We start from the raw sequence: 11,806 nt of genomic DNA, 5'->3' as shown, positions 1-11,806 counted from the left end.
ACCATTCGAATCCTAACACGTGCAAATAAGAGAGAAACTGCTCGCGGGCACCCAACTCATCTAAAGAAGGAATATGAAGTACTTTCCGCTCTTCACTTGCTTACTCCCTTCATCCTTGCTATCGAAAACTTTTTGTAGCTCCTTCGAGTCGAAAAGCTTCATCTTCTCCACCAGATCATCAGTAAGGTCCACTGTCCAGCGACGGTACCTCAGTCTCTCTACCAGGGGATGTACTAGCTCCCGATGATCGTGCGAAAGCTGTTGCTCACTGTACTCCTCGTCCTCCAGGGAGATATCACTGTCGGAGTCCGAATCTTCACTGGCAGCGTATTCGCTATCACTTTGTTCCCTCCGGTGTTCCTGGGCTCACTGAACTGACTCAGTAATAACTATGCCAATGTTCACTGTACGTGGCTTCTTGTTGTTGGGCTTCTTCTTCATAGGGGCCTTCCCCTTCCGTTTTCTCTCTTCACGGTATCTAGCTCCTTCTCCATCATCCTCGTCTTTCTTTTCTTCGGGTTCTTTCTCAGCTTGTGTTGAAATTTGATCCTGGGCAGTAGGATTGGTCTCCTTGTGGCCTACTGACCTGGATGCGAGGTCCAGACCCTCAGCCATCCCGTCAGCCTCTTCACCTTGGCCACTCAGTGTTGGAGAGACCGCTTCGTTTTCCCTTGCAGTATCCTCTTGGTCAGTAGCAGGTAAAGACTCCTCCCCAGGTTTTGTGGGAGTGGTCCTCTCCTCTTCACTAAAGATCTCCACGGGATCTGCCTTCGTGTTTGGCTTCGCCTTACTAGCTGCCCACTTCCCAAAGCACCTTTGCGACACCCTCTTCGGCTTCGGCTGTTCTGCCCTAGGGTCGCCCTTCAACACCAACTTCCTCTTGACTGCCTTCGGTTTAGTACCTCTGCTTCCACATGCACATCACTCTTCCCTGCCTCTGTCTGGGGGTTCACTGACTCTGGCTCTTTCTCTCCTTCCCTAGCTTGGCTTTCCACCACCTCGTCTACTGGCCGTTCGACATGGCCATCCGAGCGGTTTCCTTCTTTGGCTTCTTCACTCTCTCCTACTGCTCGTGATGCGAGGTCTAGCCCCTCAGCCACCACGGCAGTGTCATCTTCCATCCGATTGACATCATCTAAAATAGCCTGAAATTCCTCATCGGTCATTAGGCTCTGCTTCTTGGCTGATTCGTTCAGATCTATCTTCTCCCTCACCACTTTTCGGGTAACAACTCCCGCCGTCAGCGTTTTCTCTGACTCAACTGCTCCCTGTAGGCTCCCCTATTCCTGACCTTTCCTCGCTTCACGTTTTTCCGAGTCGGAATCGTAATGAGCTGAAATGGGTTCAATCTCCATTGAATCACTGTGTTGTGGAGTTTCTGAGGGTTCCGAGGACTTAAGTGGTGGGGTAGTCGATGGAGCTTCTCTTTCTGGTGGAATTCCGGAGGAAGTCGCAATGGGGGTGGGGAGTGTTGCTGTAGATGGCACAATCGGTTCCGAAGGATTTTCTCCGATTACTCTCTCTTGTCCCCCGGTTTGACCCAAACCGGCCAGCGCCGCCGACCAATCCCTATTGGGGTCCTGCTATCGAAGAAACGCCGCCATTGCTTCCAAGGAGACCATTGTTGGCGCTTGAGGAGCCGGCTCCGATGGTTGCGGTTGCGGTTGTGGGCTTGGAGGTCGTTCTTCCCGTGGTGGTGGTGATTCTTGTTTTTCTTCCCTGCGGGTTGAAGTGGGTTTGATTTTTGTTGCGAATGCCTTCCTTCCCATGGCTTAGATCTGTAAAATTCTGGGTATAAGGTGGGGGTTGGTGTTTGTGGAGTGACGGTGGAAATTTTGCAGAGAGAAAAATTTGCAGAGTGAAATTGTGAAGTGAAAAATTGGGGAGGCGGCTGGTTATGGGTTGGAATAGGGCAGTTGTGGGTTTGCAACCGGTTATAGGCGGTTCCAAATCGCGTCGTTTCGAGGGAGAGGCGGTTGAGAATACTGGCTCCCGATTGGTTGGCGTGCCTACTCTCTCTGCTCACGCGCCCCTTCCAGCCGCTGCCACCCTGCAAAAGCTGCAAAAAGTCCACAAATTCAAATTCGTCCCTTAATGATTTCCCCCTATATTTTCCTAGATTAGAAAATAGTTAAAATAGACACTTAAATAAAATTGAAGTTGCACCAGATAAGTAATCTCGTTGTCAATGCATACTCCAAAATAATTAAGGCCCGAAAATATTTTTGGATTTTCTAAAATTTATTTTGCAAACGAAAATTAACTATGTATTTACAATATTTACATTTCTCTTAGACAATTCGGAACTCTACTTGGCCAGTATATGTAGACTTTCAGAAGAATTGGCCCAGTGAAATTCCAAATTCCTATCCTACTGGTCAGTATGCGGCTAAAGTATGTGGTTGTAGTGGAATCTCATCCACTACACCCACCTCACTATTCTCCCTAAATACTTTTAGCCTATGCCCATTCACAACAAAAGGTTCAGAGTTAGAAAGACTCCCTGAAATTTCCACTGCTCCATTGGAACGGAGTGAGGTGATGACATAAGGCCCTGTCCATTTCGACTTGAGTTTCCTAGGCATGAGCTTCAGTCTTGACTAGAAAAGTAGTACTTTTTGCCCAACATGGAGATCCTTGGTCTTCAGATTCCTGTCGTGCCACAATTTGGTTCGCTCTTTGTACCACATGGCTGAATCAAACGACTCCAATCTGAGTTCCTCAAACTCCTGCAGCTGCAGCTTCCTTTCCTCTTCACAGGCTGTAGCATCCATCTTCACTTTCTGTACTGCCCAGTATGCCCGGTGTTCAATTCCAACCGGTAAATGGCACATCTTCCCAAAAACGATCCGGTACGGGGACATTCCTATGGGGTCTTGTAGGCTGTATGATAGGCCCATAGAGCATCCTCTAACCTCACACTCCAATCCTTCCTAGAAGGATTTACAGTCTTCTCCAGAATCTTCTTTATCTCTCGGTTAGAAATCTCCGCTTGACCATTAGCTTGCGGATGATAGGGGCTCGAAAGTCTATGGTGCACACCGTACTTTTTCATTACAGCTTCAATTGTACGGTTACAAAAGTGTGCACCTTGATCAGATATGATCGCCCTCGGAACTCCGAACCGGCTGAAGATCTGACTCTTTAAGAACTTGGCCACCTCCTTTGCTTCACACGTGCTCGTGGCCTTTGCTTCTACCCATTTGGAAACGTAATCCACCGCGACTAGGATATACAGATTGCCATAGGATGAAGGAAAAGGCCCCATGAAATCCATTCCCCATATGTCGAACAGTTCACAAACGATGATGGGTACCTGCGGCATTTCATCCCGGGCAGATATTCCTCCGGTCAGTTGGCAACGTTCACAACTTCTGCAGAATTCGTATGCATCCTTGTTGAGGGTTGGCCAATAAAAACCGCTATCCAGAATCTTTATTGCCGTCTTCTTGGACCCAAAATGTCCTCCACACGCTAACGAATGGCAATGGATCAAGACATCCCACTGCTCCCAGTCAGGAATGCACCTCCTTATCACTTGATTGGATCCCACTCTCCACAGATAGGGGTCGTCCCAAAAGTAGTATTTTCCTTCACTCTTAATCTTCATTCTTTGGGCCTTGGTAATACTCGACACTTCTGGAAGCTCTCCAGTCACTAGGTAGTTGGCTAGGTCTGCATACCATGGTTCTTGCCCTACCTTTTCTTTCCCTCTTGCTGTATTGTACTGGCCAGTAAGCTTCATCACTTCTTCCCAGTCAATTTTCCTGACCTCAAAAATCACCTTACATAAATGTTCCTCCGGAAACTTGTCGTGCACCTCTTCGCTGTTTCCATCTTGCACTATTCTACTCGAATGGTCCGCCACCTTGTTCTCGACTCCTTTCTTATCTTCCACTTCCCAATCAAATTCTTGTAATAAGAGTACCCATCGGATCAAAAGGGGTTTGGATTCTTTCTTGGCAATCAGATACTTAATCGCTGCATGGTCAGTATATACGATGACCTTGGATCCCAACAAGTATGGCCGGAACTTCTCGAAAGAATACACCACTGCCAGCATCTCATTTTCAGTGGTATCGTAATTCCGCTGGGCTTGATTCAGAGTCTTAGATGCATAAAAAATTACGTACCTCTTCCCATCGATCTTCTGACCCAGTACGGCTCCCACTGCATAGTCGCTAGCGTCACACATTACTTCAAAAGGATAGTCCCAGTCAGAAGCCCGTATGATAGGTGCTTGAAAGCAGCCTTGCATTGCTCATCAAAAATGAACTCCACTTCATTCTGAAGAAGTCGGGTAAGGGGTTGGGCGATCTTGAAGAAATCCTTGATAAATCTTCGATAAAATCCGGCGTGCCCCAGGAAGCCTCTTATCCCCTTCTGATCAGTAGGAAATGGCAATTTTGATATAACGTCCACCTTGGCTCGATCCACCTGGATTCCTCTCTCTGAGACCACGTGTCCTAGAACAATCCCCTCGGTGACCATAAAATGACACTTCTCAAAGTTCAAAACCAAACTCTTTGCTTGACACCTTTCGAGAACTATGTCTAAGTGATGAAGGCATGAGTCGAAAGAATCTCCGTAGACCGTAAAGTCATCCATAAATATCTCTATACAGTCCTCAATTAGATCGGAGAATATGCTCATCATACATCTTTGAAACGTACCTGGAGCGTTGCATAGGCCGAAAGGCATGCGTCTGTATGGATAGGTTCCGAATGGGCAAGTGAATGTAGTCTTATCCTGGTCCTCAGGATCCACGTAAATTTGGAAATACCCACTGTATCCATCCAAAAAGCAAAAGTACTTCTTACCAGCTAGTCTCTCCAACATTTGGTCGATGAAAGGCAAAGGGAAATGGTCCTTCCTCGTTGCATTGTTCAGCTTTCGGTTGGGATCAGCTCATTCCTCTCATTTTGAACAACTTGGATTCCCGACTTCTTTGGAACCATGTGGATCGGGCTGACCCACTCACTGTCCGGCACTGAATAGATAATCCCTAGCGACAACAATTTCAAGATTTCCTTCAATATTTCTTCTCGCATGTTAGGGTTTACCTTCCTTTGAGCATCTCGATGCGCTTTTGCTCCTTCCTCCAGCCTAATATGGTGCATGCAGACGTCGGGGCTTATCCCCACCAAATCTGTAAGACTCCATCCAATCGCTTTCTTGTTCTTGCTCAGCACAGTCAGTAGTCTCGCCTCTTGTTCTTTTGTAAGGCTGTTGCTGATGATCACTGGATATGAGTTCTCCTCTCTGAGTAATGCATACTTCAGATTCGGCGGCAGTTTCTTCAGCTCGACTTGGGGTGGAAGTGTGTCTTCGGGTAGAGGGTTTCTTTCAGCTTCTCCTTCTTTTTCTAATTCTCCCCCTGAGGGTTCCTCTATACTAGCTGGTAGCTGAGCCCCTGCGGCTCCAATGAACTCTGATTTCTGGCAAAATTCCTTGATCGCTCCTTCTATTTCTTCATCAGTCAACCCTTGGCTACTGATCAGATCGCACCATGCAGCAGCTTCTACGTCAGCCTGCTCATACACATCTAAAGCTTGAAGTTTCTCCTGCAATAGTTCGGTCTCAAGAAAATCTTGGACTAAGGGGTCAATCACATCAACATAGCATAAGTTTTCAGAATCAATAGGCTTCTTCATGGCCTCATTGATATCAAAAGTAAATTTCTCCCCATGGAAATCAATGCAAATTGTCCCCTCAGCCATGTCTACTATTGTCTTGGCCGTTCTAAAAAATGGTCTCCCTAACAATATGCCACTAGATTCCCTAGCCTCGGACTCACTCATTTTAATCACATAAAAGTCAGCAGGGTAGGTAAAATCATGCACTCTAACCAACACACTCTCTAAAACACCCTCAAGACTTATGCATGACCTATCAGCCAGTTGGATCAACACCCTAGTACTCGACAATCTAACTCCCTTCAATCGGTTATAGATTGACAATGGCATAACATTTATAGATGCCCCCAGGTCACACATTGCATGCTCGACTTTTACATCTCCTACAGTTATGGGTAGAGTGAACATACCTGGGTCGGCTCTCTTGGGTGGTAGATTTTCCTGCACAATCGCCGACGCTATCCCTTCCACCATGATCTTCCCATTCTCCTGGGTTTTCCCGGCTATGAACTCCTTAATGAATTTCCCAAGAGGGGGTAGCTTCACGGCTTGGAGGAATGGTATGGTGACATCCAATTTCTCAAAAATCGACAAGTAATCCACCGGGTTCTCCTTCTTTCTTTTTGTAACAAAGCGGAAAGGGAATGGTTTTCCCCCTTCCTCTCCTCTACCGGTCCCTCAGCAACCTCCTTGGAATCCTTGGGCAAATTCTGGAACTGAGCCTCCGCTCTGGATTCTATCTCTTGATGGGGTTCCTTCCTGACCAGTACGTTCTCGGGTTCACCTCCTCCACATGGCGTCTTCCCCAAGAAAAATAGGTCCTGCATCCGAGGTGTGGATCTATTAAGCTCTTCCACTGAGATGGTGTCGCCCCTATCTTCGTTCCACTCGGCTCTCCACTTGGTTATATCGGTCGAGGTCCATCATAAGTAGTTCCTGACCTCAATGTAACCTTACTCACATTCGCCTTTTCGGGTATTTGGACTGTAGACGGGAGTTTCCCTGTATTTCCTTTCAAATCACCCATCGAACTGGCCAGCTGGGCCAACTGCCTATTCATCATATCCATGTTCGCTTTATGTTCCTTCTGGGCATTTTGCATCCCCTGCACTACTTCGTTGTGGGATTGCAACTCGCCCTTGATACCTTGCTGCGATGCGAGCAATTCTCCCATCATGTCCTCCATGGATCGTATTGTCATGTTGGAATATTGTGACTGATTTGGGCCTTGGTGCTGGTTATACTGGGAACTTTGGTTGGGCTGGAAATTTTGGAAGTTTTGCTGGTTCTGGTTAGGTGGGTATTGGTTATACTGGTCTTGGTGATATTGGTTCTGGTTCTGGTTTTGGAAATGATTTTGGTTCTGATGGTGTTGGGGTGCTTGATTCGGCTTATTTTGGTAATTTTGGAAGTTTCTCTGGTGGGGTGGTATGTAGACAGGGTTTGGATTTTGGTGTTGTGGGTTTTGGTTTTGGGATTGTTGGTTCCTTCCTGACCAGTTGAACTGATGGTCCGGGTTTGCTGGCCCACGGTTGGGGTTTGGGTTCGAGTGGGGGTGATATTGGTTCTGACCTTGACCTTGGTTTTGATTTTGGTTCCCATCTCCCCATCAAAAATTTGGGTGATCCCTCCATGGTGCGTCCCGTTGTCTCCCCTGAATCCAATTCCCATTTGAGTTAAAATACCCGGCAGCATTAGCCTGTTCCATACTGACCGAGTCGTTTGGCTGATCATAGCTCGGTTCTTGGTTTCCCTGTTCTGCACCTTTGTAGTTCCCAACTGGGGAAGTCGGCGGTGTATTCTTCTCGATTGCGCTCAAGAGTGACTTCTTCAGCTCATCCATCTTCAAATCCATCTTCTGTTCAAGCTTCTGCTCCTGGTCAGTAGACGAGGCACTTGCAACCCTTTCTCGGTTGTATCCATCCCTTGAATGGTCATACTCTTTCTTCGCACTCAGTAGTTTCCTTAGGACCCTCTTCGCTTCGCTGACCCGTAGCTGCGTGAAGCTTCCTCCCGACAACGAATTGTCCAGGTCCTTGGTTGTTATGTTCATCTCCTCATAGAAGGTATGATGTATCTCAATGTCCGCCATGCGATGATTGGGACATGCATCTAAAAGGCCCATATACCTCGCCCAATAATCGCTCAAAGGTTCATTGTACCCTTGCTTCACACTAGTTATTTCCCTTTTCAGTGCGCTTGTCTTGGATGACGGGAAAAACTCGCCTAGGAATACTGACTTGAAATCAGCCCAACTCTCAATGGAGTCGGGGGGCAGGTGTATGAACCAGGAGTTAGCCTCTCCTTTCAGTACGAACGGCAAGGCCTTCAGTCTATAATCATCCTCAGTCGCTCATGCTGGCCTTCTCTGTGCCCTACAAATTTTACAAAACTCATGCAGGAACTCATACGGCCCTTCGTAACTCTTCCCGCAGTATGTAGGCAGAATTACGATCACATGAGGCTTCACATCACAGGCAGTTTGCCCTGGGGTCACAACTATGGCTTGAGGTGGTTCTCCCTCGGTATGTGCGTTCAGCGTCCCGATCTCAGGATCTTCTTCTCCTTGAGCGGCCATCCTTCTCGGGTTTCCCTCTATCCTTGGTATCTCTTCCGGTATTGGTCCTTCTATGGTGTATTGCTCCTCGTCACTACTCGAACCTAAGTCAGACAAAGCCGTCGACAGGCCGGATCGAGTGGTTACGAGTATAGATCCTCGCTGAAGGATCTTCGGTCTCCACTGGTCAGGAGCCGAACTGCTTCTCATAAACTGAAATAAAAAGAAAGAGAAAAATTATCCACAATATATACGCCAAAGTATCACACACAGTAACAATAAATAACGCCATTCATCCCCGGCAACGGCGCCATTTGAAAGAGCAGGTTTGTGCAGGTGTCGTTTCAAGCAAAGGGTGTATCCTACTGATCAGTATGGAAGTCCCTGCTAAACCTGAACCTGGTATCAATAATTCCTCAACCCTCTTCTACTGGGTAGTATAGTGAAGGTAGGGGTCGAATCCCACAGAGATGAATGCGTTTTGGGAATTGTGGTGATATTCTGGAAAGGTTTGGTTAGCTACCACGCTTTGGGTTGAGACTTATCTAGGCTGGAATTTAAGGTGGTACTCTACTGACTAGGAGGTGGGAAAGGTGTTGGACAGGCGGCTGTGTACGTGGAAAGTGGGGAACATGGTTTTCAGGAAGTATATGGAAAGTACTAGTTTACTATAAAAGGTTAAACAGAATATCAGAGGAACAGAGGTAGTTAGGTGACTAGCCTACAGGTCTGAAAAGTAACAGCTGAAAAGTAAGGAAAAGTAAAGGACAAAAGCAAAAAGTAACTAAAAAGTAAATGTGGTCCCAAATTTGGATGTGGACATTGTCTTCTCCAACAAGTCTGAACACAAATCAAACAACTCAGGTTCCATGAACGAGAAAATGCAGATTAACAACTTCACAAAAAATAGATCTACAATCTAAACTCCAAATCAAAAGATTAAACTAACGAAACTGCAATTATGCTTACTGGTCAACATGCAGGGTGGCAGAAATCACGTAAACTGGGTTTTCACACTTATCTAATTCAGATCTAAAATCTAACAACTATCTAGACTTGCAAACTTAGAGATATTAACTACAGAAGTTAAAACATGCGAATCCACACTGGAAATTACCGTAACAGATAGATCTAAGCTATCTAGGTAGAAAGAAGCGAAATTAAACATGAACCGATGCTGGGAAACAATTTCATACTCAATAAAACGTTTGGATCACAACTAATACTTCAAAGTAAGCAAATATTTAAAATGCAACAAGTCTAATCCTAAGAAAACAGAATGCGATTAACTAAGAAAGCAAATAAAGATTGTTTACCACTCCGGGCGATGAAACTGTTGACACTGCGAGACACGCTGATTGGAACGAGAGAATGGAACTCCGGCGAACTGATGATCTTCAAGTGACCATGGCTGTGGCGAGGAACGAGAATTACGAACGGTAATGCTGAAGGAGTGATCTACCGAAGAGAGATTGCTAAGTAAGCGTAGGAGTTAACTAACTAATTGATGATCATTCTCTCTCCAAGTGGCTTCCTTTTATAGGGAGGCCTCCCTTGATTTTTAGGGTAGACTTCGAACATGAAATGACTCTTTTGCCCCCTTGCTTGCTGCTGATCTTCCCAGCTATCCTTTTTCTCCATCTCGAGCCTTTTTGGCATGCATATTGGTCAGGATAACAACATCCTGACGCCCTTTTCGTCTGAAGTATCCGAAGCTTTGCCTACTGGCTAGAACACTTCCCTGCACACTTTGGCAACTGTTTTGCAGAATATATACCAATTATGCACATTATACTGACCAGTAACCAAGGCCTAGAATACGACTTATATAGATGGTGAGTCACTAGGGTTCCATGATTGTTGGGCTTATGGACTATTATAATTGTAGCCCAACTATAATTATTTAATCCATATTAATCTAATCTAGCCCATATCCTTTCACTGTATAATAAAGACTTGTTTATACAATCTATATTATTTCTTTGAATAAATCATCAATAACGAAAGGCCAATTATATGACAAAATAATTTCATCTCATTTTAAATAAGGTTTTACATAATACTACAAAATATGCCAAAGCAATACTTAACGGTCGAAAACTAAGTTCGGACTTAAAACTAAAATTGGAGCTGTTATATGTATCCTTCAACAAAATGAAACATAAGAATTTTTTAATAGTTAATATGTGGACTACCTTTTGACAAAAATCTATATTATCTATGCGACGTTTCTGGTTCATTTTCAATCTCAATATTTTCAAATTTTGGTGAGTATAGTTACAGGGAACATATCTAATCTATACATATATAAATGAGTAGTTTTGGGGTATTTATTGAATAATAATAAAAGTTTTAGGGGTATTTATGGAATAAGCATTTAAGCTTAAAGCTATAATTTCTGATGTCATAATCTTGCCATTTAAGAATAACAACTACTATAATATAGACGTTGCCTTCCAAATTTTGTAGCTACAGGCCATGAAGCTTTAAAATAATTTTTGCCTTGACAGTTACACTATTAATTAAATGTGATGAATATTGAAGAATTTAGTGTACATGATTATAAAATGTTCAAAGTCATTGAATGTAATAATATGAAATAAAAAATGAGAGTAGTTACACTTGTCTATTAATTTAAAATTATTTATTCAATTCAGCCGTTTTCAATTATAACAATAAATACTAAAATAAAGAGTTGAGAATTTGAAACAAAGAGTCTTTTAATTAGATTCATTCATAACACCACCCAATCATATATAAACGGGCATGTATATACTTATTTCTCATTCTCTGAGCCACCTCCGCTATCGCACTAAAATTCCTGACGAGTTGACAGTGAATATTCTATAAAGCGTCGTTGGAGAACAATGAATATCGACGCTACTCTGAAGAAGATGGAGTGCTTACCAGAAGATGAAGCATGAAGAGGATGGAGGCGCCCCTAACAACATCCAAGTAACTACCTACTAACCGAAAAATCTCCATTGAAAATCAACAACGAAAAAAGCACGCGATTGTATGGTGAGAAGCAACGCTCATCTTCCATGAATGAGTGAAGAGGGCGGTGTAAAAGGGGAGTGAAGAATAATAATCAGCGCATTATGGTAAATATTAGTAACACTATGTTTATTTAAACTTTACTAGATTAAAGTGGGCCTTTAATATGAGCCACCTTGATAATTACGATTTATGATACACGTTTTTACCATATTTTTCTTCCTTTTTAATATTTAAATTTTTATGTATTTATTTAAAAAGTACATATTAAACGATTCAGATTTGGTAGCGATTTTTTCATTATTTATTTATTACAGCCCTATCAATGTCGTTTATATCTCTATGTAGTATATTTCGAGCCATTGAATAAATAAATGATTCAGATTTGGTGGCTGTTAATATTTGATTGATTGACAATTAATGAGATTAATCTTAATTAATTTATGAGATTAACTATCATTTAATTTGTAGTTTGAAATTTAGATAAATTAATCTATTTAATGGGTATATTGTTGATTGATTGGCAATTTATTGTTCAATTTCTTTTTGAATTTTCATGGTTATTTATGGTTATTTATGGCGTCAAATAAATACTATGATTTAATAATAAATGAAG

Source organism: Salvia splendens, chromosome 17, assembly GCF_004379255.2.
Source record: "Salvia splendens isolate huo1 chromosome 17, SspV2, whole genome shotgun sequence".
Taxonomy (NCBI): domain Eukaryota; kingdom Viridiplantae; phylum Streptophyta; class Magnoliopsida; order Lamiales; family Lamiaceae; genus Salvia; species Salvia splendens.
The sequence above is the reverse complement of the archived record's forward strand: the minus strand, read 5'-3'. Positions refer to the sequence as shown.